General features: G+C 38.2%; 1 pseudogene; it reads left to right on the forward strand.

The window, feature by feature from the left end:
* Positions 1–23,038: 23,038 nt before the first annotated feature.
* Positions 23,039–27,831, forward strand: part of LOC100343285 (ribosome biogenesis protein NSA2 homolog pseudogene) — a 67,264-nt pseudogene continuing 62,471 nt past the window's right edge.

Genomic DNA, 27,831 nt, shown 5'->3' on the forward strand with positions numbered 1-27,831 from the left:
CATACTTGTATCATGAAATAAAGGGATCTTTGTGTCTACTCTCTGATAGTTTGGTAATTAGTTGCCTGAAAGAAATACTTCAATAAAAGAAAAGTCTTACAAATTTATGAACTTGCAAGCTCATGGGAGTTGCACAAAGTATGAATCTCAAAGGACGGTCTAACGGTTGAAACTTAAATAACTTCTTCCTAGGGACAAAGAAAGTGGAGTACTTAGGCAATTATAGAGGAACAGTGTTTTTGGGGGAGATGAATGGTCCCAAAGAACAGCCAAGAACCTGAAACAAAGTTTTTTCTAGGTTCTGGACATGGTGTTAATTCTGGTTTTCTCTTGCTAGTTCATCTTCCCTTCTTGATAGAATTATGATTGAGGGTGTTTCCAAGACAATTACATTCCTTCTGGGGGAATCTTCCTTTGGTCAGATAATGGGACTTTAGAAATATACTCTCCTTGCACTTTAGGAGAGTATCTCGGGGCCAGCGCTGTGGCATAGTGGGTAAAGCTACAACCTGCAGTGCCAGCTTCCCATATGGGCACCGGTTCAAGTCTTGGCTGCTCCACTTTGATCCAGCTCTGTGCTATGGCCTGGAAAAGCAATAGAGGATAGCTGAAGTGCTTGGACCCCTGGGTTTAGAACAATCTCCTAGCTCGTGGCTTCAGATGAGCACAGATGTGGCCGCTGTGGCCATCTGTGGAGTGAACTAGCATATGGAAGACCAATTCTCTCTCTCTCTCTTCCAAAAAAAAATCTTTAAAAAGAGAGAAATAAAAAGAGTGTATCCAGGGACAGAAGTTTGAAGGAAAGTCAACTGACTCTTTAAATATTCATCATGTCAAGTGCCATACTTTGGGAATTTACCTTCTACATGTGTTATTGCACTCTACATGTGTTATTGAAAATCATAAAGTCAATCTCACAGGTCTGGAAGGCCATTTGCATTTGTGTGTGGTATATATATGTGTACCTGTGAGTTCTGGTAACAATTAATTCCATATAGATCTTCATTTAGTTTTTTTTTTATGTGCACATTCAAAAAGAGACCTGCCTACCTGCTCTCCTACATCAATTACTAAACTTTTGCCTTACATTGTAATAGGTTTTAAAAGAAAAAAAAAAGAAGAGAAAATAGGAATATTAGCATAAACAGGTTCTATCATTCTTGTTACTCTATTTCTTAAGCATAGTTTTCTTTAGATGTTTGTTATTTTATTTTGCCTCTATTGCTCAAAGCTAATCTTGAACTTTAGCAAGACTGGACTCCTTAAAGCTAATCTTGAACTTTAGCAAGACTGGGTTCTTCTCTTTGCCAACAAACTAATGCAGAATCATTGCTAACCTCTACTTAGTAGTCCTAATCCTTAAATGTAGGAAAAACAAACATAAGCTTGTATTAGTGAATTCCAAATCAAAATGAAATACTACAGAAATTTAACTTCACCCTAAGTGTTTAGCGTCTCTTGTTCACAATAAAAATCTGAGAAGGAAGTCCCAAAGATAAACTTTTGAGCTTTAAAGTCATAGGCAAGGGATTGCCAAAACAGGAAAACTAAACTATAAGGAAGAATTTGGGTATAGAGTCAGACTGAAAGCTAGAAGTCAGATGTGAGAAATATTTACAAAAGAGTACAGTACTTAGAGACTCAGCAGTTTCTAAAGTAACAATGGAAACTGTCCGAAGATTGTTCATGACCTTAGAAGTGAATGGAAAGCCAACATTAGTTCATATAATAAAGTGAATCCTGTCTTTTTTCATAGCTGCTGAAAGCTAAAACTGTATAGCCACATTAAACTTCTTTATAAAACATTACTCAACTCGATCATAAATTCTGTAAAATAATGTGCAGTAAAGAGACAAAGACTTACAGCTTTCAAGAACTCATCTGAAGAATAAAGCACCTTGGAGATTTCTTCCTGACTGCTCACCAGCAAAAATAAATACCTATAAAAAAGAAGATGCAGAGAGTCTCAAAGAAACTCCAATATAAGGCTTCAGAATATGGCCATAATTGTTTTCATTGAAATGCTGACTCAGGAAAATGTGAACATAAATCTGCATAATTTATAGCATGTGTGAAAATGATTCCCAGCATTCAACTGGCAAGCACTCACTTCCACAAACACTCTATTACCCCAGTCTTGGGAATACTACCTTCTAAATGCTTTTCCCCATTGCTATCACCATTACAGTCCAAATCACCACCATTCCTCCCAAGATTTTTGCAATACTCTAGCTTGTCTTTTCAAGTCCTCATTTGTTCCAAATACATCTTAAGAATGAAGTCAGAATATAATAAATGTGACATCTTACTAACCTACTGAAACCTCTTCAATTATTTCGTGTTTTATTATCATGAAGTTTAATTTCTTGGATGTGCATGAGAAGCCTCTCCTTTATCTATCCCTAGTGTATATTTCTTGTGTCATTATTAATTTCATCAATCCATTCTGCTTTTAGATCTTTGCTTATTTTTATCGAGTCCATCATTGTTTACCAATAATTAGTGCAAAACTGATTTCTAAATAATTTATAAACAGGTGAAAGTAGCTTAAATTCTATTTGATGCATAGAAACTTCACATTAATACTAGCTATACTAATCAAGATGAAAATTTTTCTTTTGTTTTATTTGAAAGGTAAGGAGCAGAGAGAGTTCGTCTATCCTCTGGAACACCACCCAAATGCCAACAAGAGTCAGGACTGGGCCAAGAAAAAATCAGGAGCCAAGAACCTAATCCATGTCAACAATATGTGTGCCAGGGAGCATCCACAGTGGGAATTAACACAGGGATCTAGAATGGGAAGTAGCACAGAGATTCGAACATAGGTACTCGGATCCATATCCAGGCAGCTCAAGTATTGTCTTAATTTCTGTGCTAAATGCCTGCCTTAAGATGAGAAGTTTTACTTAAGAGGCAAGTAAGATATCTGCAGGCAGACTTTTGTGAATTATTTGTGACTTGATATCCAGAGACTGAAGCTTATGGCAAAAGAAAAGTGACTACATGCCGCTCTTTGAAAATAATCTTGATGTTCAAGTAGGACTTGAAGGATAAAAGCTTTTCAGTACACATAACTCAAAGAGTTATGAAAAGACATGCTCTGATGAGAAAGTATAAGACATTGGCTGTATTTTAACAACTATGACAGGAGTCACGGTGGAGAATAATTTGAAGAAAGGTTGCAGCCGTGCCATCAGAGATCCCGAGTGAACAGTGATTACTGGAGTCTGGGGCAGGTAGATGAAGGTTGGATAGAGTCTGGGGGATAGAGAAAGGCTGGATAACTGACACCAAAATATAGTTACACAGAAGGGACAAGCTGTAGTGCTCCTTAGCACAATGGAGTGAATGTAAATCACAGTATCCTATTAAGTATTTTATAAATAAATAGAAGAGCCCAAATACTACAAACATAAAGTAATGACGAGCCGGAAATTTAATTATCCTGAGTGGATCAGTACATATTGAAATATTTATTGAAATATCACACTGTATCCTATAAACACATGCAATTCTTATTTTAATCAAAAAATTTTAAATGGTCAGAGATGAGTAGGCAACCAATTAGAGGTAAAGAAAGATGATGACTGATATGAACGAATGGATTAGATTGCAATAGGTTATAATGTCTTAGAATTGATAAACAGTCTTACAGGGCTTTCTTATCAGCAGGTGTTAGCCACTGTAGTTCTCAGCACTCACCAGATAGCCACTCTTTCAGACCCCTCAACATATCTTGAGAAATCAACGTGCATGGTTTACTGTCAATGACAGTAGTCACATAATTACACATACTGAACAGAAAATCAATTTTATCAAAAAATTTGATAAAGACACATTAACCTGTTTCTAAATATATATATTTCTTACTTTAGATTGCAGCCACCAAGTTTATAATTTGATACAACTTTAACATTTGTAGTGGGAGTCATTATTTTGAAGTTTAAACCTTTCTCAAAAAAAAAAAAAAACGCAGTGTTTGTCTCACTAAGTGGGATTCTTTTACAACTCTAACTCATTATAATCTAAAGTTTATGTAAATGTATAATCCTATACTTGAAGCATAACTAATAATAACAACTAACATTTATAGATTCAATTACCATTCTAAGGGTTTTAAGTATGTTAATATATTTAGTCCTTGAAAAATCTTATAAAGGAGATTCTATTCTGATACTCATATCAAAGTTAAGAAAACTGAATCAGACAGGGGTGAGTAACCAGCTCAAAACACACAGCTGGGGAGCCAGTGTGTGGCACAGCAGATTAAGACATCCCACCGTGACAACAGCTGTGCCACTTCCAATCCAGCTCCCTGTTAATCAGCCTGAGAAGGCAGCAGAAGATGACCCAAGCACTTGGGTCCCTGCACCCACATGGGAGACCCTGATGAAGTTCCTTGCTCCTGGCTTCGGCCTGACCCAGCACTGGCCATTACAGCCATTTGGGAAGTGAACCAGCAGATAGAAGATAGTCTCTTTCGCTCTCCCTCTCGCTCTCCCCTTCTCCCTCTCCCTCTCCCTCTTTTCCTCCCTCCTCTTTCTGTAACTCTGTCTTTTATATAAATAAATAAACCTTAAAAAAAAAAAAAAAACTTCACACCTGGTGAATTGGAACCTTTAAAGTAAGGTTCCACAACTGAGACTCTTAAAGCTATATGACTTTTTTTTTTTTTTTTTTTTTTGACAGGCAGAGTGGACAGTGAGAGAAAGAGACAGAGAGAGAAAGGTCTTCCTTTTCTGTTGGTTCACCCCCCAATGGCCGCTGCGGCCGGTGTGCTGCGGTCAGCGCACTGCACTGATCTGAAGCCAGGAGCCAGGGGCTTCTCCTGGTCTCCCATGCAGGTGCAGGGCCCAAGGACTTGGGCCATCCTCCACTGCACTCCCGGGCCACAGCAGAGAGCTGGACTGGAAGAGGAGCAACCAGGACAGAATCCGGCACCCCGACCAGGACTAGAAACCAGGGTGCTGATGCCACAGGCGGAGGATTAGCCTAGTGAGCCGCAGCACCAGCCGCTATATGACATTTTAGTCTTGTTATCTGCCTTTGCAACAAAGAAATTTCAAAGTTCCCACGTGGCTAATACTTACCCAAATATACAATTCATATATTGAAAAGATCTTAAAAATTCAGAACTTATGACTTTGGGCTAGGGTTTTAGTTTATTTCTTTAGGTTCTTGTTGGTTATTTTTCCTTTTTTAAAAAAAAATTACCTTGTACCTTATTGCCTCATAACTTAAACTAGAGAGAAAAGCTGGGAGGTCAGAGTAGGTTGTTTATTCTCCATAAATTAATCAGCTGGTACCTCCTAATAAGCTGGATGTACAAAGAATAAAAGAGACAAAATTGACCTCTGCCTTGTGCAGCTTTACGCCCAGGAGCAGTGTCAAATGACTGTATATGCAAAGTGTAGGCTAATGCCTTGCCATCTCCCTTCTCTTGGTCAAGAACTAGTTTTCCCCATTTGAGACTAGGCTGGTGAGAGAGACTCAGTGACTCTCTTTCAAACAATAAAATTATGAAGTATAAATAGCAATCCCTCAAAATCTCAGCCTGGTAATCCCTACATTAGCCAAGAAATGCAGCGTATCATGAGCAGTCACAAACCCTAATATTCCATGCCTCTCAATGCAGGATGACAAGAGGGGACTTCACTTCAGTGGCAGTCTTCCCTCAAATCCCCCTCACATCCAGTTTAACCATGAGAAAACACGAAGGCCAAAAAGCCAAATGACATGTAAAATTAGATCAGTTCTCCGAGAAATATCAAGGTTATGAAAAATAAAGACTGAGAAAAAAAAATCACAAATTGGGGGAGACAAAGCAGCTATGATAACCAAATCGAATGTTTTGTTCTAGATGGATCCTGGAACTGAGAAAAAGACAGTCAGAGGCAAACTGCTCAATGGTGGATTGCAAATAAACTTTATAGTCTAGGGATCAATGCATTGCAGTGGGTTAAACTGCCACCTGTAGACACTAGCATCCCACATCAGAGCTCTGGTTCAAGTTCCTGGCTGCTCTGCTTCTGATCCAGCTCCCTACTAATGTACTTGAGGAAGTAGCGGAAGATGGCCCACGTACTTGGGCTCCTGCCACCCACCTGGGAGACTGAGATGGAGTTCCAGGCTCCTGGCTATGGACTGACCCAGCCCCAGCTATTTTGGGCATTTGGGGAATGAACCAATATACAGTGTTCTCTCTCTCTCTCTCTCTCTTTCTGCTTCCCTCCCTCTCTCTATCCCTCCTTCCCTGTCTCTGCCTCTCTGTCACTCTGCCCTTCAATATATAAAATGAATCTCTAAAATAATTTTATAGTCTAATTATTAGTGTTGTGCCAATTTGAATTTCTTAGTCTTAATAAATAAAGTATGGTTATAGAAGGTGTTAACATAAGGAAAAAATAGTAGCATTTGCACTATCTTTACAACTCTTATGTAATATAAAATCGCCTAAAGCAGGTTTTAAAAAATTTCAATGTTGATATGTGCTTTTTTAGAGAAAGGGCAAGCTGCTCTTGAGAACACATTATGAAGTAGTGTCAATGGCACATCAAATTATAGTCAAATCCTGCCCTGGCCAGATTTTGAATGTGTGAAAGTTAAGAATGCTTTTGGGACTTTTAAAGAGTTTTAGAAAAACAAAACAAAATGAAGATCATGTAACAGAAACATGGCCTTCTACTGAAAAATACTGCTGCCCCCTCACTGGGGAGATCCAAAAACAGCACCTGAAAGGGACAACTACTAATCTACAAACTGAAGAGTGGGAAAAAGTCAGACAAGGGAAGTAGGGAAGAGGCAGAATGGAAGGAAAAAAAAAATGCTAAAGGCAGGCAAACCTTCCAGTTCAGTAATGAAGCATGTGCAAAGGGTGGAAGGAATTTGAGATTCCAATTGGCTTAAAACTGGACAAGGAGGTAATGGCCACGTGATTGTAGTGCATGGTGCACATGGGGGCAGCAGATGCTGGAGACTTACACAAGGGCTGCCATCTGTGTGACAAATAAACGAATCATGAGTTTATTTAAAGTAACCCTAAACTTGTTGATGATATTAACCACCTTGTATTTTTTTAAGATGTATTTATTTGAAAGGCAGACTTACAGAGAGACAGAGGCAGAGACAGAGAGAGAGAGAAGTCTTCCATCTGCTGGTTCACTCTCCAAATGGCCACTATGGCCAGAGTTGGGCCAATCTGAAGCCAGGAGCCAGGAACCTCTTCTGGGTCTCCCACATGGGTGTAGGGACCCAAGAACTTGTGTCATCTTCTACTGCTTTCCCAGGCCATAGTAGAGAGCTGGATGGGAAGAGGAGCAGCCAGGACTAGAACCGGCACCCATATGGGACACCGACACTGCAGGCAGCTTTACCCGCTACCCACAGTACCAGTGCCACACCTCGTATTTCTTAACTGCAGAGAAAGGAAGAAAGAACAAGACTGGAGACAGATCACTTAGGTGTTTGTAGGATTCCATTAAAAAAAAAAGACTATTTGTCCTGAGATAGTGACCATGAGCTGAAGCCAGTTGAAAGAAATTCAATTTATGAGGTGGAATTGACAGTGTTGGGTATATACAGAAAAAGAGAGAGTTGACAAAAAAGGAGCACATGTTGCTCTCCTTCACCAGGAATATGAATATATGTGAGTGAGCACCTTTTGGAGAAAGAGAAGGAACAGGATTCAAAGACATTCAGTGCTGATAACCACTGGTGTCCTGAAGTTTAGGTTTTCAGTTGCATGGGCACTGAACCTTCAATGGGAAAACTGGCCCATGGTGCCCAAACTCCTCAAGTCACAAAAGCTGGGAGCATCTTGTAAATGTAAAAACTATCCAGTCAGATCCCAAACCTACCAGAGAACCGTCCTCAAAATCTGAAATAACTTCCACCCTTACTCCAAATAAACAGAGTCCCCTGACTTCAAAATGAGAGTGCAACATGGTGGGAAGTTTAATCAGCAAAGGGTCCCTAATGGCTCTGTTGCTTACAGCTCTGCTGCACCAAGAATTATTGAAAGCAGGCTGCCTGCAGGCTCTGCCCCCAGCCTCACCCTGCAATGTGGCTCCTTGCAGTGAGAATGATGACCAGCAACTGCCACAGGAGGCACACTCCTGCGTTATTGTGCTTTTCCCTGCCTCAAAGTGCTCCTCCTAGACACAGGTCATAGCTATTACCCAGGGCATCTATTCCAAAATAATACACCCCTAACTCTGGACAACTTTTCACCTCCAGGCCCAAACTGCAAATCAAGAGCTTACTGGGAAGCAGAGGAGAGATGTTAGTATAGTTCAACCATTCAACCTCAAACTTCGTTAAATTACACTGTTGATTACTTTTCAGCGAAACCTGTTATAACTCCAACCCAGACATTATTTTTAGTACCTCACACAGGGGTATCTGAAGTATTGTTTCAAATAAGAATACCCTATCATTCCAACTAAAATAGAATATTCATGAAAGCATGTAACTTAAAATTTTTCTTTTCTTTTGGACTTCATTCCTAATCTATCACGTGAAAAAGCATGACTTATTTAACTCAGCTAATCAACTGCGAGAGGCCTCATTTTGCATTAAAAAGTCATGAACAAGTTGCTACCACTCACCTGATGACTTTTACTTTAAGCATCACACTAATGGCATGAGGACTCAATAGGCAGCATGCAGCAGTCTCCGTGGCTGGCGAGAGCTCGCCTTTCCACCCCATACTTAAAAACAAAAGCCAACACTAAAACTCATAGCATGTAAAGGGATTTGCATATGAAGTCATGCTTTTAAAATGCTTTTTACTAAGGAATAAGTGGAAAATGTGAAAGGTTAAATAATTTACCTTAGTAATTTAATTTATAAATTTATATAAATTATATAATTATATAATTATAAATATATAAATTAATTTATATAATTGGTCCAGTTTCCATTTTTTTTTATCTCAAAAGCAGATTTCAAGTAACTTTAGGTGTATATATATATATACACACACATACATTTATATATACACATAGTTGAAGCTTACATGTATGTTGTTAACATATATTATAATAATAATATAATAATTATGAAATGATGAAACAGCCAACAAAATTAATTCTCTCAGCCATCAAAGGGTGATCAGAAAAAAATCAGACTTCATTGTAGGAAATTGTTCTAATCCCAGCAGAGGCAAATTATTGACAGTTCTGTTACGAATCTGACCAAACTTGAGTCCAGCAAGACCTCCATGTTAGCATTCTGAACACAAATTGTGAACACCCATTTATTGTAGAGTTAGGACGTAGCAAGAAGTTTTGTGAGATATTGTTCTTAGTAGGTCAAAATATTTTGTCTGAATTCATTAATGCATTGCCTTATTTTATTTATTTTCATCTATTTGAAAGGCAGAGCAAGATAGTCAGAGAGAAAGCTCTTCAACCCAATGGCTCATAACCAAATGCCCACAAGAACCAGAGATGGGCCAGGCCAAAGCCAGGAGACAGCAACTGCATCCAGGTCTCCACCCTGGGAAGCAGCATCCCAAGCACATTCTTGAGCCGTCATCTGCTGCTTCCCAGAATACATTAGCCAGAAGCTGGATTGGAAGCTGAAATGCCCGGACTCAAACCAGCATTCCAGATGTGGGGTACGCTACAATGCTGCGCCAATATTCTTTAATGTGAGTTAGTTTCAATCCAATGCTAATAAACATTTATCAAGCATTACTATTTTGTAAAGGATTTATTGTTACAGAGAAAATATTATGTGGTTTGATAAATATCACTGACCCAGGTAGTTTCAATAGTATTTTTTGCTTACATGAGAAATTTTGATGTATTTCATCTCTTGAAATTTGAGATCTAAAATAAAACTCCAAGACTAATGCATTCATGATCTAGCTATGACTGCACTCTTTTGAAGTTTATAGTGATAAAGGAACAGGAGGTTCAGCTATGTTTGATAAACTTTTGGAAAACAGATTTTTTTCATATAATGTGTAGCTGAGATTCAATTACCAAAAATCTACAGATAGGAATACAATGCACAATTAATTGGCACACAAAGTCACAACACATGACCACAATGATCTAAAAATAAAAATGAATTAAATTACAGTCACTTAAAATGCATAGGAAGCAAGCCCCAAAATTCAGAATTTTGATACTTCCCTGTCCATCCCTCTCTCCCTTCATCTCTTTCTTTCTCTCTGTTTATTTGAGAGGCATAAAGAGAAAGAGAGAAAGACTCTCCCATTCACTGATCACTCCCTGAGTACCCCCAGTGATTCATACTGGGGCAAGACAGAGCCAGAAGCTAGGAACTCAACCCAGGTCTCCTACATCAGTGGTATGATTCAGTTACTGAGTTGTCAGCATTGCCTCCCAGAATTCACATTTGCAGATGGCTGGAATTAGAAGCCATATCTAGTAATTGAACACATATACTCTTAGGTAGGACATGGACATCTTACATGTTATGTCAAACACCCACCTCTCTTTTTCTTTTTAAGAATAAGAGGTTAGAAGATATATAAAAGGGAACCTTGCTTCTCTATAAGGCACATCTTCCAGGACCCCAAGTAGCTGCCTGAATTCTTGTACAGCAAAAAAATCCAATATATACTATGTTTTTCCTATACATATGTACCTTGTAAAGTTTAATATATATTAGACACATTAAGAGCTTAATAACTAATAATAAAATATAACAATATTATACTATAATAAAATTTAGATACAGTCTCTCTCTCAAAATTTGCTACTGTGTTATACTCACCCTTGTTTTGATGATGTGAGATAAAATGCCTACACAATGGGAAAAAAAAATGAGATGAATGGCATAAACATTGTGACCTCAGTACACTAATTTCTTTCTCTAGGCTGATAATATGTACCTTTTCACTAAAAAAAGGCATTTTACAGCTTCTCTTTGGAACATCCAAATTGCCAGCATCACTGCTGTTTCACTTTGGGACATAATTAAGTAAAATCAGGGTTAGTTGAATGTGTTCACTCAATGGATCTGAATAATTCACATGGCTACTAAGTAACTAACACAATGCAGGGTCTCTGGCATCAATACATAGACAAAAGGAAAGCTCACATCCAGTGATGGATTATATGAGACAGTATAAGACTATATGCTGTTAAGAATGATATCAGGTCAGCGCTGCGGCTCACTAGGCTAATCCTCTGCCTGCTGCGCTGGCACCCCGGTTCTAGTCCCTGTTGGGGCGCCAGTTCTGTCTTGGTTGCTCCTCTTCCAGTCCACCTCTCTGCTGTGGCCTGGGAAGGTAGTGGAGGATGGCCCAAGTGCTTGGGCCCTGCACCTTCATGGGAGACCAGGAGGAAGCACCTGGCTCCTGGCTTTGGATTGGCACAGCACACTGGCCGTGGTGGCCATTTGGGGAGTGAACCAACAGAAGGAAGACCTTTCTCTCTGTTTCTCTCACTAACTCTGCCTGTCAAAAAAAAAAGAATATATATATATATATATATATATATATATAGTATCCTATTTAAAATACATGAGTTGTTTATTTCTGGAAGTTCCCATTTAATATTTTTGGGCTGTGGTTGACTGCTGGTAACTGAAATCACAGGAAGGTGAAATAGAGTCCCTACCCTTAATGTCTTTGATATAAAATTCATTAGGCCTCAGTATCTCTCCTACAGCTTGGCATTCCTCTGTCTTCCTCTGAAAAATTCCTTGCTAAAGATGAAATAAAGAAGAAATTAGAAAACTAAAAAACAGTATTAGAGATTTGTGGGATACTATCAAACTACCCAACATACAAGTTTGGGTAGTTTCTGAAGGTGTAGAGTGAGAGAATGGATTAGAAGGCATTTTGGGGAAATAATAACAGAAAACTTATGTAATTTATAGAAAGAAAGGGACGTACAGTAGAGGAAGCACATAGAACTCCTAATAGATATAACCAGAAAAGATCTTCACCGTGACACATTGTAGTCAAGCTTTCCACAGTAAAACAAAAAGAAAAGATTATAAAATGTACATGAGAGAAACTCCAGATTTCTTTCAGAGGATCTCCAATTAGACTAACAGCTGACTTCTCATCAGAAACTCTACAGGCTAAGAGAAAATGATGAGATATATTCTAAGTCTTAAGAGAAAAAAAAAAAAACATCAATCCAGAATACTGTACTCTGCAAAGCTCTCATATATGAAGGAAGCTGAAATAAAAACCTTCCATAACAAACAGAAATTAAAAGAATTTGTCACCACTAGTCCAGTCTTAAAACAAGATGCATCAGGATGTGCTACACACACAAACACAGAAACATGGTCATCACTGAGATAGAAAGTCAAGGCAGAAAATCTCCCAGTAAAAGTACAATGGAAATCCAAAGTAAACAATAGGAATATTTATGGAAAAATGGCAGGGCCATGTCATTACTTATCAATAGTCACCTTGAATGTAAATGGCCTCAAGTCTCCAGTTAAAAGATACAGATTGGCTGAATGGATTAAAAAATAAAACCCAGTTATTTGCTGCCTACAAGAAACATTTCACAATAAAGATATACACAGACTGAAAGTTTAAGCATGGAAAAAGATATTCCATGCTAACAGAAACCATAAAAGAGCTAGTGTGGTCATCCTAATATCAGGTAAAATAGACTTTAACACAAAAGTTATTAAAAGAGGCAAAAATGGCACTATGTGATGATTAAGAGATCAATTCAACAGAAAGATGTTACAATAACAAATGTATATGTACCCAATTCCAGGACTCCTGGCTATTTAACAGAAATCTTATTGTATCTAAAGGGAGACATAGACTCCCATACAATTATAATGGGGGATTTTAATACCACACTTTCAACAATGGACCTATCAACCAGACAGAAAATCAACAAAGAGACAATAGTTAATCAACACTATAGTTAATCAACAAAAGACCTAATGGATAGCAACAGAACTTTTTATCCTACACATTCTTCTCATCAGTCCATAGAACTTTCTCTAGGATAGACCACAGGCCAGGTCATAAAGGAAGTCTCATCAAATTCAAAAAAAAATTGAAATCATACCATGCATCTTCTTAGATCACAATGGAATGAAGCTGGAAATCAACAACTCAAGAATCTCTAGAACATATGCAAACACATGGAGACTGAACAACATGCTCCTGAATGAACAGTGGGTCATAGAAGAAATCAAAAGAGAAATCAAAAAACTGATCAGAAACAGTTTTTTATTTATTCTATTTGTTGAACTTTACTTAGTATACAGTTAGTCTTCTCTGCATTAAGTTAACCAAAAATATATTTTAGTAAACAATAGGAATGTGAATAGGAGAGGGAGGAGGAAGAAGGGTGGAGTGGCATAGAGGGTACAGTGGGAAGAATCACTCTCACTATGTTCATAAAATTGTATTTATGAAATGCATGGAGTTTGTATACCTTAAATAATAGGTTTCTGGTGGGAAAAGATGTCCCCAGCCATCAGACTTAAATCATAAAGAGTCACAATTATCGCCTCTGTAGTTAATATCCCAATGCTAGACAATATTATGAGTGTTGCAGGATCTCTTAGACCCTTATCAAACAACCTGATACCCAATCAACATGTAGACTCCAGACAAACAGGAGCCCCACTTTGTCATTATAACAGAAACACACTGGCCTCCATTGCTGACCAAAGGCAACCATCAGAACTGTGGCCAAACCAGGGACCTGCATGTGAGATAATCGGGTACTGCTCAATTTCAAGTTTTGCCTTGCTTTGTATTTTTTAAGATTTGGTTATTTAAATGGTATAATTGCCAAGAGAAAGGTAAAGAAAGAGAGAAAGAGGTCTTCTGTCTTCTGGTTCATTCTCCAAGTAGCCGCAACAGCCAGGGGTTGTGCCAGACTGAAGCAAGGAGCCTGGAACTCCATCTGAGCCTCCCACATGAATAGAGAGGCCCAAGTATATGGTTCATGTTTTATTTTCTTGGGCCTATCAGCAGGGACTAAATCACCCATGGAGCAGCTAGGGCTCAAACCAGAGCTCCTATGAGAGGTCAGCATTGTAAGCAGTGACTTAATAGGTGAACCACAATACTGATCCCAACTTCCAGTTTAAACTGATTGACCACCTTTAATCTCTCGGAGATCTTGGATATTGAGTGAGGGATAGCTGCCTTCCTCTTTGCTGCATACACTGAAAAATAAACTATATACATTCCCGCCACTCCAGTGTCCGTGACTGGCTTGCTACACCTTGGGCAAATAGATTCAGGTGTTGGAGGGTCTAGGACGAATACTTCCAAAGAGGATGTTCTATCACAACATGAAGCATCAAGTAAGGCAAGGCTACTGTATAGAACAAGAATAAGAAAGAGTGACCAAACTGTAGAAGAATATTGTATGGATGATATGCACAAAGACTAGGCTGTGGCTCATAGGGTATTTACATGTTAGGAAAGTGCTTCTTCAGGCAATGTTTTCAGTGGGAAGATAAATGGTAAAGAAGGTCAAAACTGCTCAAGGCACACACTATTATTTTATAGAAGTCAAAGAGAAATAAGCCTACTCCATTATAATTTTTCTTCTATTACTACCAGCAAGTAGAAAGCTTCTCCTTAATCTTAAGAGAAGGATAAAAAATATAAAGGATAAAAAATATAAAATATAAATGCTTGAGTCAGGTATTACAAACTTTAATGCCTTTAGGCACTAGACAGATAACATATATTAGAAATGCAGTTGAGATATAAAAAATAATGGGGAGAGCATAGAACAAAAAAAAATAAGCACATCCTTAACTGAAAAAATGTATATTCCTAAAAAATAATATTTCCTTATGTGGAAAAAATGCTATTTAGCTACTTCTTCCTTTTCTGCTATTTGTTACACCAAAATACCTAAAACGTTTGTCTAGACTTTCACATTTTAAAAAATGCAAGATTCATATACTTGTTTGAAAGATAGAATTACAGAGAGAGGGAGAGACAGAGCAAGAGAGATTTTCTATTCACTGCTTCAGTCACCAAATGGCTGCAATGGCCAGGGCTATGCCTGGCCAATCCCAGGAGCTTCTTCTGGGTCTTCCACATGGGTAGCAGGGGCCCAAGCACTAGGGCCATCTTTCAATGCCTTCCCAGGTGCCTTAGCAGGGAGCTGGATTGGATGTGAAGCCAGGACTTAAATAGGCTCCCAAGAGGGATACTGCTGCTGCAAACAGAGGTTTAACCCACTGTACCACAGTGTAGGCATCCTGCCTATTCTTTCAATTATGGTATCAGAGCATACAAAGTACTGCAGCAGAAGATCTTCCAAATACGTAATATCTATGAATTCTGAATATATTAAGTCAATATCTGATTTTGTTGGCTGGTTAGTTACAGTTTGTTAATTAGGATTGGCTTGGTTTTATCTTGAATTGCTCCTCAGTGCACAAGAAAATAAGGGAAATCTCCTTGTCACAGGTGAAAAAGGGAGAAACCTGAGAGAGGGGCTGGCATCCTGGCATAGCAGCTTAAGTTGCAACTTCCAATACTGGTGTCCAATCACAGAGCACCTCTTCAAGTTTTAGCAGCTCCGTTTCTAGTCCAGTTCCCCTGGCAAAGCAGCAGAATATGTCCCAGGTAGTTGGTCCCCTGCCAGTCATGTGGAGAAGGGGAGAGACCTCTGGGCTTCAGGCTTTGGCTTGACCTATAGCTGGCTATTGTGGACATTTGGTGAGTGAACCTGCGAATGGAAGATCTCTCTTGCTCTGTCTCTCCCTTTCTTTGTGTCACTCTACTTTTCAAATAAGTAAGTAAATCTTTTTTAAATAAGAAAACTAGAGAAATGAACCAGCGTGGATTTTAAGAACTCTGGAATCCATGTTGATGCTTAGAAATTAAGATTACTTAAGTGGTTGTTGGGGCATCAGGAAATGTGGCTGTGTGACCTGCAAAGGGAGAATTGGTTGGGATACATACCTGAAACTGGAACCCATAATATGAATTCATCAGGGAAAGAATAGGTGGAAAAGCCATTGTGTGGTCTAAGGAGACAATATTAATTTTTCTAAAATGGTTTTGATTTGCAAAAATTATCTTTTGAGAATTAAAAAGCACTTATCCATCTTCAAATATAATAGAAGGTGTTCTTATCCTCTTTGTGTAGTCACAGATGATCCCAGACAAATGCCAACTTGATGGGAGCAACAAAAAGAACATGAAGATCACTAAAAGCTTGAATCAAAGTGACTTAATAAAGATATTAGAAACAGACTCACATGATATTCTCTGACATTAGGGACCATGGGAAGTGAGATATACAGTAGACAGATAGAATAGCAGATGACCTAAACAGCACTCTGGCCTCAGAATCAGCCCTTAAGTCATGTGGATCCAGCTGAAAAGCCCATGAGAGTATTTCAGGCATGGAAAGCCAAGACACTCTAGGAAAAAAAAAAAAAAAAACAACTAAATGAAATATCTCCGCGAGTGAGATCCCAGCGGAAAGAACAGGTCATCAAAGAAGGAGGTACCTTTCTCTGCAGGGAGGAGAGAACTTCCACTTTGACCCTGGCCTTGTCTAAATATGATCAGAGTCGGTGAACTCAGGCGGCTTCAATAGCCTTGGCAGCTCATGACAAGAGCCTAGGGTGATTACTGATGCCATTAACAAGAGTGTCAATTTGTTAAGTCAACAACAGGAGTCACTGTGCACTTACTTCTCATGTAGGATCTCTGTCCTTAGTGTGCTGTACATTGAGATTTAATGCTATAACTAGTACTCAAACAGTATTTTTCACTTTATGTTTCTGTGTGGGAGCAAACTGTTGAAATCTTTACTTAATGTATGCTAAACTGATCTTCTGTATATAAAGAGAAATGAAAATGAATCTTGATGTGAATGGAATGGGAGAGGGAGTGGGTAAGGGGAGGGTTGCAGGTGGGAGGGCCGTTATGGGGGGGAAGCCATTGTAATCCATAAGCTGTACTTTGGAAATTTATATTCATTAAATAAAAGTTAAAAAAAGAATAACTTTCCCAAAAGGAATGCTTAGGTAATTAGAAAGGATTAAATATTAATAAAGTATATAATGCTGCTATATAATATGAGAATAGATACACTCTAAATCATAGGTATCAATATATTTGTTGACCAAGCTTTTCTTAATTAAAAAGGGTTTGCTGCTTCTGAATCAAATAAATTTGTAAACCTCTTGAGCAAGGTTTTCATTTAATTTCACTCTGATTTTGATGGTTCTCAGATGAAAGATACTGACACTATGAGAAACAGTGATTTGATCAGCTCTTGTGCAGACTGTTGATGTACAATGTAATATTTTATCCATTTTAGTATTTTTTTGTTCTAGTACTATTGGTTGAACTCTGTAATTAACACACAATTATTCTTAGGTATTTAAATTTTAACTGAAAAGTGATTCCTTTTAAATATAAAAGTGGGAATAAGAGAGGGAGGAGATGTACAATTTGGGACATGCTGAATCGGGCTTGCCACAAAGGGTGGAGTTAGAAACGTGCCAGGGGATTCCAATTCAATCCCATCAAGGTTGCATGTACCAATGCCATCTTACTAGTCCAAGTGATCAATTTCAGTTCACAACTGATCACACTGATAGGTCTAAGAATCAAAGGGATCACACAAACAAGACTAGTGTCTGCTAATACTAACTGATAGAATCAAAAAGGGAGAGAACGATCCAACATGGGAAGCGGGATACACAGCAGACTCATAGAAGGGCAGATGTCCTAAATAACACTCTGGCCTCAGAATCAGCCCTTAAGGCATTCAGATATGGCTGAAGAGCCCATGAGAGTATTTCAGGCATGGAAAGCCAAGACACTCTAGAAAAAAAAAAAAAAAAAAAAACCTAAATGAAAGATCTCTGCAAGTGAGATCACAGTGGAAAGACCGGGGCCATCAAAGAAGGAGGTACCTTTCTCTCAAGGGAGGAGAGAACTTCCACTTTGACTATGACCCTGTTGGAATAAGATCGAAGTTGGCAAACTCAAAAGACTTCCATAGCCTTGGCAACTCATGACTAGAGCCTAGGGAGATTTCTGACGCCATAAACAAGAGTGTCAATTTGTTAAGTCAACAACAGGAGTCACTGTGTACTTACTTCTCATGTGGGATCTGTCCTTACTGTGTTGTCCAATGTGAAGTAATGCTATAACTAGTACTGAAACAGTATTTTACACTTTGTGTTTCTGTGTGGGTTCAAACTGATGAAATCTTTACTTAATATATACTGAATTGATCTTCTGTATATAAAGATAATTGAAAATGAATCTTGATGTGAATGGAATGGGAGAGGGAGCAGGAGGTGGGAGCTGTGCGAGTGGGAGGGAAGTTATGGGGGGGAAGCCATTGTAATCCATAAACTGCACTTTGGAAATTTATATTTACTAAATAAAAAATGTGAAAAAGAAAAAAAAATTAGCGACTCTCACCTAAAAAAATAAATGCAAGGTACTGATACCATTGAGAAACCCCATAAGATTTTAGCAAGTAATATGCAGTATGAAGCTTACTTTTCAATTTTTAATTGATAGTTTAAAGAGTATTTAATTTTCTAAATTATTATTCAAAAATTTCATCACTAGGACTTGTTTTTTATCATAAGACTGATATTATAAATTTAACTGGATAATACCAGAAGATAGGTGATGAATAAGAAAGTATAGATTCAGGTTCCAGCAGTGTGGCACAGTTGGTTAAGCCACTGCCTTTCATGTTGGCATCCCATATCAGAACCCACGTTCAAGCCCTGGTTGCTGTGCTTCCACGCAGCTTCCTGCTAGTGTGCCTGGGAAAGGAGCAGAGGTGACCCAAGTACTTAGCCCCCCGCTACCCATGGGGGAGACATGAATGGCGTTCTGGGCTCCTAGCTTCATCCTGAATGTGTCTCGGCCACTGCAGCCATCTAGGGTAGTGAACCAGCAGATTGAAGCTCATGCTTTCTCTCTCTCTCTCTCTCTCTCACTCTCACTCTCACTCTCACTCTCACTCTCTCTGTTTCAAATGAATAGAGAGTTAAATACCAAAAGGAAGTATATACTCAAACTTGAACAAGGCTATAAATGTACTTCTCTTTAATGATGAAAATCACAACTAATGTTTATTGTAGCCCTGGATATGCCAGGAACTCTTCTCAGTCATTCACATGTTTGTGTTTTAATCCTTAAAACTTACCTTTGAAACAGTGCCTGTTTACAGATGTATTTTATTGGTGATGGAAAGAGATTCAGAAAGATTAATGATTTTTTCCCAAATAGGTGAAAAATCAGGATTGAAACCCGATAAGTTTCAAATGAGATGTTTTTAATAAACTAATTATCATCCTTCAACCACCACAACAGGAAGATTTTTATGAAATTTACCCTGATACCTTGTGCTTATATTCCCTATCAATAAATGAAGACTAGAGTAAACAAGGATGTCTACTCTTTTAGAAACAAATGCACAATCCAATGATCACATTTGGACTTCTTTTGTTTGATTTCAAAGTGAAGTCTTACTGTATTACATGGATGACAATTTAGGAATTTGCACTAGTTGCCCAGTATACTTATATTGTTTTTTGTGGATCTTAGAGGAAAAGGATATAATAAAGTCTTCAACTATGGTGGCAGTAGATTATAGAAATTTAAATGCATGTACTTTACTCATGCAAACAATTTGACCAAGTTTTTTTTCTTTATTTGAAAGACAGAATGACAGAGGGAGAGAAAGAGACAGACAGAGACAAGAGAGAGGATCTTTCATCCACTGGTTCAATTATTTCCAAATGGCTCCAACAGTCAAGGGGCTGTGCCAAGCAGGAGCCAGGAGCCAGGAACTCCATCTGAGTGGCAGGGATCCATGTTCTTGGGCCATCTTCTGCTGCCTTCCCTTTTGTATTACCAGGGAACTGACTCCCAACAAGCATTCCAAGACAATATGGGGGCTGCAGCTTAACTTGCTGTATAATAACATCAGCCCCTAAAGTGTTAAGAACTGATAATCTTTCCATTTGTAAGTATACTTTAAAGAGGGTATACAAAAATAAAATAAAATCATTCAAGATAAAAACATTTAGCCATGATAGTGAGCATCTAGATGAGCGAAATGATAACTATCAAACAATATTATTTGTCTATTTGGCAAATATATGAGATCTTTTATCATGCTAAAATCATTCATGCTTATTCTGCTCATTACTGGAGGTTCTATCATCCTTAAATACATATTTTTGAAGGTAATATTCTTATATTTATATTCTTATATAAATATTATATAAATATTCTTATATGTAAATGTTTATATATAATCATATATAAATATACAAATATATTTATATTTAGTACACTAGCATCTTAACATTTAGTATATTAGAATTGTTTTTCTTTAATTGATTGATAAAAACAATCAGGCTCTAGAATACTCATTCTGGGAAGATATTTAATGACAACTTTTTGTTCTTCAATACATATAAAGTATTCTCTTGCTCCCTCTCTTCCAGAGAAGTCTGGTCAGAGTCTTACCAATATTTGCAAAGTACAAACCTTTGTCTGGTTAGCTTTTCTTTATCATTTGTATTTTATTAATTCATAATTTGTTCTTCATTATTTAATTTCTCCTTATAATTTTATATTTAATTTCCTCCTTTTAAATTTATCCCAGTGGGAATTTAGGCCATAAGTTTGAGATTTTCTATGTTTATTCTAAAATAGGTTTTACAGCCATAGACTTTCCTCAAAGCATTGCTTTCCTTCCATGAATTTTTATATGTCTAGCCTTATTTGTGCCTTATTTACAGTTATTTCTAGTTCTCTTTTAAAATCTTATTATTAGAAGCATGCTGTTTAGTTTCTAAATAGTTTGGATTTTTTAATATCTATTATTAATCTGTAATTTAATTTCAACCCCATGTGATAATACTTAGGATATTATTTAATTCTTTTGAAATTTTTGAGGATTACTTTACAGTTTAATTTAGTGGTTTTCATGTCTTCTTCAGTACAATTACTAATATTCTCTCTACTTGTATCAATTATTGACAATAAAATATAAGAAGCTTGGATGAAATTGTAGATTTTTAAATTTCTTCATTTACTTCCCTCAATCAACAAATTTTTCTTTCATTTTTAAAAGATTTATTTAGTTATTTTGAAAGTCAAAGTTACAGAGAGAGAGAGAGAGAGAGAGAGAATGAGAGATCATAAATCTACTGGTTCACTCTTCAGATGGCCACAACAGCCAGTGCTGGGCCAGGTTGAAGCCAGGAGCCAGGAGATTCATGTGGGTCTCCCACATGGGAATCAGGGGCCCAAGCACTTAGGCCATTTTCCACTGCTTTTACCAGGCCATAGCAGGGATCAGGAAGTGGAGCAGCTGAGTAATGCATGAACCGGCATTAGAGGAGGCAGGATTATCCTCTACACTGTAACACTAGCCCCATGCTTTACATATTTTTAAGTGATGATAGTGTATAAATAAACTTTTGGGATTACTATATCTTCTCAATGCTATGATTCTATTATCAATTAGGAAAATTCCTCAACCCCAGGTTTGCTTCAATAGTTCATGTAAAGTTAAATTAAAATAATTATATTTGGCCGGCGCCACGGCTCACTAGGCTAATCCTCCACCTGCGGCGCCGGCATCCCAGGTTCTAGTCCCGATTGGGGTGCCGGATTCTGTCCTGGTTGCTCCTCTTCCAGTCCAGCTCTCTGCTGTGGCCCGGGAAGGAAGTGGAGGATGGCCCAAGTGCTTGGGCCCTGAACCCACATGGGAGACCAGGAGGAAACACCTGGCTCCTAGCTTCAGTTCGGCGCAGTACTCCCACCCTAGCGGCCATTTGGGGGGTGAATCAACGAAGGAAGACCTTTCTCTTTGTCTGTCTGTCTGTCTCTCTCTGTCTCTCTCACTGTTTAACTCTGCCTGTCAAAAAAAAAAATTGTATTTTGGGGCTGGTGCTATGGTGCAGTAGGTTAAAGCCCTGGCCTGCATTGCTTGCATCCCATATAAGCACCAGTTTGAGTCCCAGCTGCTCCACTTCTGATACAGCTCCCTGCTAATGTGCTTGGGAAAGCAGCAGAGTATGGCCCCAAGTGCTTAGGTCCCTGCTCTGCGTGGGAGACTAGGAAGCAGCTCCTGACTCCTGGCTTCAGATCAGCTCACCTCTGGCCATTGCAGACATCTGGGGAATGAACCAACAGACAGAATGCCTCTCTCTCTCTCTCTCTATTTCTCTATGCAACTTTGTCTTTCAAATAAATAACATAAATCAAAAAAAGCCCTGTATTTTGAGGCCAAAAATGTAAATCCATGCATGGGATTCCATGTCATAGAAAATGTGCGTTATGGCATAGCTATCTATGGATTTCAAACTATAGTTTGCTATGAAAATACATTTGTCTGACATATTTTAAGGCACCCTGTCTACCTTTTTATTCATATTTGTGTGGTATATATTTTTTCTACCTATTTCTGTTCTAATTGTAATATTATAACTAAGTAGACTGAATTTAAAAAGAATCTTGCATTTTATTTTGTCTAGTTATGATTTCATCTGAGTGTTTGAAGACATCTATTGATATGAAGGGACTTCAAAACATTCAAGAAAAAAGAATTAGAAGATAAGGATTTAAAAATTATGAACTTAATTTCTCAACATAAGCTCTCTGAACTTCAACATACTTTTGGAAATATTGAATCCCAAAAATAGTTTAAAGAACTGAGGGCATGGGGAATTTTGCAATGTGATTATAATCTTTATTAAAGTATTAGCTGAAGAAAAATGAGTGCCTTTTAAATATTTTTTATGTTTAGGAAACAAAATGAATTCAGAAGGAGCCAAATGAGTACCACAAAGTGAATGCCTAATATTTCCCATCAAAACTCTTGCAAAGGTGCCCTTGTTTGATGAGGGGAATGGGAAGGAGCATGGGCATGGTGGAGAAAGACTTTCTGGTGCAGGTTTACCAGGTTCTTCTTCAGCTCAGGCTTTGTCTCATTTTCTCACTCTCACCAGATCAGATGCTATTGTTCTTTGGCCCTCCAGAAAACAAACAAGAAGAATGCCTTGAGCATCACCAAAAACTTTTGCCATGAGCTTTGCTTTTGCTTTGACACACTTCTATCTCCTGGTATTCATGGCTTTGATTGTGCTGTGTCCTCCAGACAGCACAGGTAAAGTCATGCTTCCTCTCTTATCATAATTTTTCCAACAATGCTTCAGGTTTGGGATCCTACTCTGAGGTTGGGGCCAGCACTGTGGCACAGTGGGTAATGCCTTGGCCTGAAGTGCCGGCATCCCATATGGGCCCAGGTTCAAGACCCAGCTTCTCCACTTCCGATGCAGCTCTCTGCTATGACCTGGGAAAGCAGTAGAAGATGGCCCAAGTCCTTCGACCCCTGCACCTGCATGGGAGACCCAGAAGAAGCTCCTGGCTCCTGGCTTCGGATCGCCGCAGCTGTGGCCAATGAGGCCAACTGGGGAGTGACCCATCGGATGGAAGTCCACTCTCTCTGCCTCTCCTCTCTGTAACTCTAACTTTCAAATAAATAAATAAATCTTTAAAAAAATTTTAAAAAAGAAAGCTCTGAGGTTGATCTGAGTTCAATAGTTTTATCATCCATCAAACAGAGAGTTTTCTCCACTGGCTATTATATTTTAGTCAGAATCATTTAAATTGAAACAATTGAGATAAATGTGATGTTGGCTATTATTTTGGATGTTGTCAATTCTCTTCAATTAAAAAATGAAGAATTTTTTTTCTTACAAGTTTATGTAGATGGCTTGCCGCAGCAGGTTACATCCTTAACATCATCTCATCTCTTGTTAAAATAGGGCTTTGTCCCCATAAACTTTTCATAATGCATTAATTATTTTGCTATGCTTTCACTCAAGCTTCACTGTAAGTCTGATGTCCATTCTTTTTTTTTAAGATTTAGTTTATTTATTTGAAAAAGAGTTACAGAAAGAAGTAGAGCCAGAGAGAAAGAGAGAAGTCTTCCATCCGCTGGTTCATTCCCCAAATGCTGCAAATACAAGGCCAGAGTTGGGCTGATCTGAAGCCAGGAACTAGGAGCTTCTGCCACGTCTTCCACACAGGTGCAGGGGCTCAAGCACTTGGGCCATCTTCTACTGCTTTCCCAGGTGCATTAGTTGGGGGCTGGATTGGAAATGGAGCAGCTGGAACTAGAAACAGTACCCATATAGGATTCTGGTACTGCAGGCTGGGGCTTTACCTCACTGCACCACACCACCAGCCCCTGATGTCATTCTTGCTCAGTTTTAGCAAAATTCATGTTGCTGTGCTAAGGACTCTTTCAAAATAAAATGTTATGTTATCCTTCTTAGTGCTTCAAATTAGATACTACTTGAGCAGCCAGGACTCAACCAACATTCATATGGGATGCTGGCATTGAAGGCAGTGGCTTAACCCACTGTTCTACAATACCAAGACCTTTTTCAAGAATAATGACATACTATTGACATCTATTGGTTTCATATGCCATTGCCTATATATTTTTCTTTCTGCCATCAATAACTATATTTTATTTCCTTAGGAAATTTATAGCTGTAATTCATTTTATTAAATGGATACTTTACAATGTTTAGAATACACCTCTGTTATCGGAGTCTACTTTTAAGTAATGATATACTATTTCATGAGCAATGTAACCTCCTAACATCAGTGCAGTTCTCCTTTCTATCCCTTCATTTACTGTTGTTATGCACTTTACTGAAATTTACAACGCATTGTTACTTTTCTTGTTTCAAATAGTAATTTTATTGACATTCACAAACCAAGATCTAAGATATTGTATTTTGCCAGCGCCGTGGCTCACTTGGTTAATCCTCCGCCTGCGGTGCCAGCATCCCATATAGGCGCCGGGTTCTAGTCCCGGTTGCTCCTCTTCCAGTCCAGCTCTCTGCTGTGGCCCTGGAGGGCAGTGGAGGATGGCCCAAGTCCTTGGCCCCCTGCACCCTCATGGGAGACCAGGAGGAAGCACCTGGCTCCTGGCTTTGGATCGGTGCAGCACTGGCCGTAGCGGCCACCTGGGGGGTGAACCAATGGAAAAAGGAAGACCTTTCTCTCTGTCTCTCTCTCTCTCACTATCTACTCTGCCTGTCAAAAAAACAAACAAACAAACAAACAAACAAAAAACTAAGTGTGTTTTCTTTTTCATCCACTACTATATGAGATTTTTTTTTTTTTTTTTTTTTTTGGACAGGCTGAGTTAGACAGTGAGAGAGAGAGAGACAGAGAGAAAGGTCTTCCTTCTGTTGGTTCACCCCCAAAATGGCCGCTATGGCTGGTGCTCTGCACCGATTCAAAGCCAGGAGCCAGGCGCTTCCTCCTGGTCTCCCATGTGGGTGCAGGGCCCAAGCACTTGAGCCATTCTCCACTGCCTTCCCAGGCCACAGCAGAGAGCTGGACTGGAAGAGGAGCAGCTGGGACAGAATCCGTTGCCCCATCTGGGACTAAAACATGGGGTGCTGGTGCCACAGGCGGAGGATTAGCCTAGTGGGCCGCGGCACCAGCCTACAATATGAGATTTTGATGGTGAGGAAGAGAGAATAAAAATTGGTTGGCTGTTAGAGTCAATAGACTTTATTTTTCTATTCTTTCCTTTTTTTACTCTTTATTCTTACTGTTGTCTATATAGCTTTTACTTGAAGACTGCTTATGTAGATTGAGGACTTTTTTTAAAATATTAAACACGAGAACATGTAAAGTATAAGAAAACTCACTATTCTGAAATTTGTTAATATGCCTGACATGTTACAAAGATGGGTTAAAAAAACATGCAGAGAGATGTGAGCAGTTTCATAAAATAACTTTTGAAACAAAAAGTGGTTCTTTTGATAAACATTAAGTAGAGAGAGGAAGGAGAGAATAATTGAGGCACAGTGAAATCAGCAAAAGAAGTGAGATGGGGATAGGAAAGGATGTAAATGTGTGACAACAAACTCAGGTTGCTGTAGTGGAGCACCACAGTCAGCACATGCAACTTGACGGAAAGGCAGAAAACCAAACACCATGAAATCAGATTATTCAGATTGCAAGTCCTTAAGGATCTGAAACCAGCTTAATTAGTGCATTTAAAGCAATAATAGCATTTTTTATCCCAAGTGAAAAACAAAGCTAATGATGTTATTTTCTGTCTCTTGTTAGCAAGTTGGGTTTCATATCTTCAAACTGTCTATGAATATTACATGATTTTTTAAAAAAAGTCAGGGTAATTATAAAATAATTGGGCAAAGATAAATCTCTGAGAAAACAAATAATATGATGAAAAATTTGTTCAGGAACAAAGAAAATAGTAAAAAAAAAACACTAATTGGAGCTAAACAAGATAAAATAAAATCTGCAATTGTGATGTACTACACTTTATGTAGACTCTGTCCTGATGGTTAATTAACTGCCTACGAACTTTCAATGCAATTATCTGCACTGCTTCATAAAAAGACTTGGAATACTTACAGTTAATGTTTCATGTGCATAAGTACACACACACTTGAATATAAATTGCATGACCTAAAATTAATTGTGTGCTTGTGATATGAAAAAGACTACTTTCTTCTCTTTATAATTCCAGTATGATAGTTCACATTCATATTCAACATAGCACATTATGAACTATAAAAGATAAGGTTTTATTTAATATAAAAGCAAACACATTTGTGATTGATTCAAGCCTCTAGTAAGTGGATCCTTCTCTTTCTTTCTTCTTTTTTTCTTAAGATTCATTTATTTATCTGAAAATCAGAGAGAGAGAGAGAGAGAGAGAGTTCTCCATCTGCTGGTTTACATCCTAAGTGGCCATAACAGTCAGGACAGAGCCAGGACAAAGCCAGGAGCCAGGAGTTTAATTTGGATCTTCCAAATGTGTAGCAGGGGCCCAAGCACTTTGGCCATCTTCTGCTACTTTTCCCAGGCTTTTAGCAGCCATCAGGATCAGAAACAGAATAGCAGGGCTCAAACCAGCACTCATATGGAATGTCAGCATCGCAGGTGGCAGCTTTACCACAACACCGACCGCTAATCCTTTTTATGATTTTCTGCAAAACCTCAAATGAAAGAAATACTTAAATTTCATCATTCAATGAATGTGATAAAATGCAACATGATTTCCCACAAATTCTAAGTGGGTATTTTCTCCAGTATAAGTCAATCTATACCTTTTCTCCTTGTTGCCTATCTTGCAATGTATTCAAAATTAAAACAACATCCATCTTTAATAGTTCAGCTTAAAGACTGCCTCTCTGCAGGAAGACCCAAACCACTCACATATACCCATCTCTCCTCTACTTATACTGCAAGGTTAGATCACACGGTAAATCATTTACTAGCTATTTATTTCCTTATCTTTCTATTTAAGTTTTTAATTCCCAAGTAATTTGTATTTTTTGGAAACAACCATCATAGTTACTCTCTATTTTTCAAAGTGTGTAACAAAGGAACAAGCAAAGAGTAAATTTTCAAAATTTACTTGTTTTTGATTGATTTTTAATAGAGATATTTTTTTGATAGCCTCTTCCCTGTTTTTGTCTTCCATTTGTATGTTGAGGAGTTCTATGCGCCATACGCCCACTCCATTCGGAGCCTCTGTGTAACTGAATACTCTGTGATTTTGATCCTTCCAAGGAAACCTTCGACCTTTTTTCCAGACAGTGAAGTTGTTCATTTTAACACCTTTTGCAATCTTGATAGACAAAATAGCAATTTTTCAAATCATCACGTCCTATTACCTTTTTCCTTGCTGATTTTTTCCCTTTATTTATCTCACGTAATCAGCCATTTTAGTACAAGTAGGAAGCAAAATCCTTCTAACCTCCTTGGAAATCTCATCAGATAATTATTCAAGTCCACTGTTTTAAGTTGTGCTT

This window comes from Oryctolagus cuniculus, chromosome 2, assembly GCF_051225735.1.
Source record: "Oryctolagus cuniculus isolate XC-2025 breed Fujian yellow rabbit chromosome 2, ASM5122573v1, whole genome shotgun sequence".
NCBI classification, from domain to species: Eukaryota; Metazoa; Chordata; class Mammalia; order Lagomorpha; family Leporidae; genus Oryctolagus; species Oryctolagus cuniculus.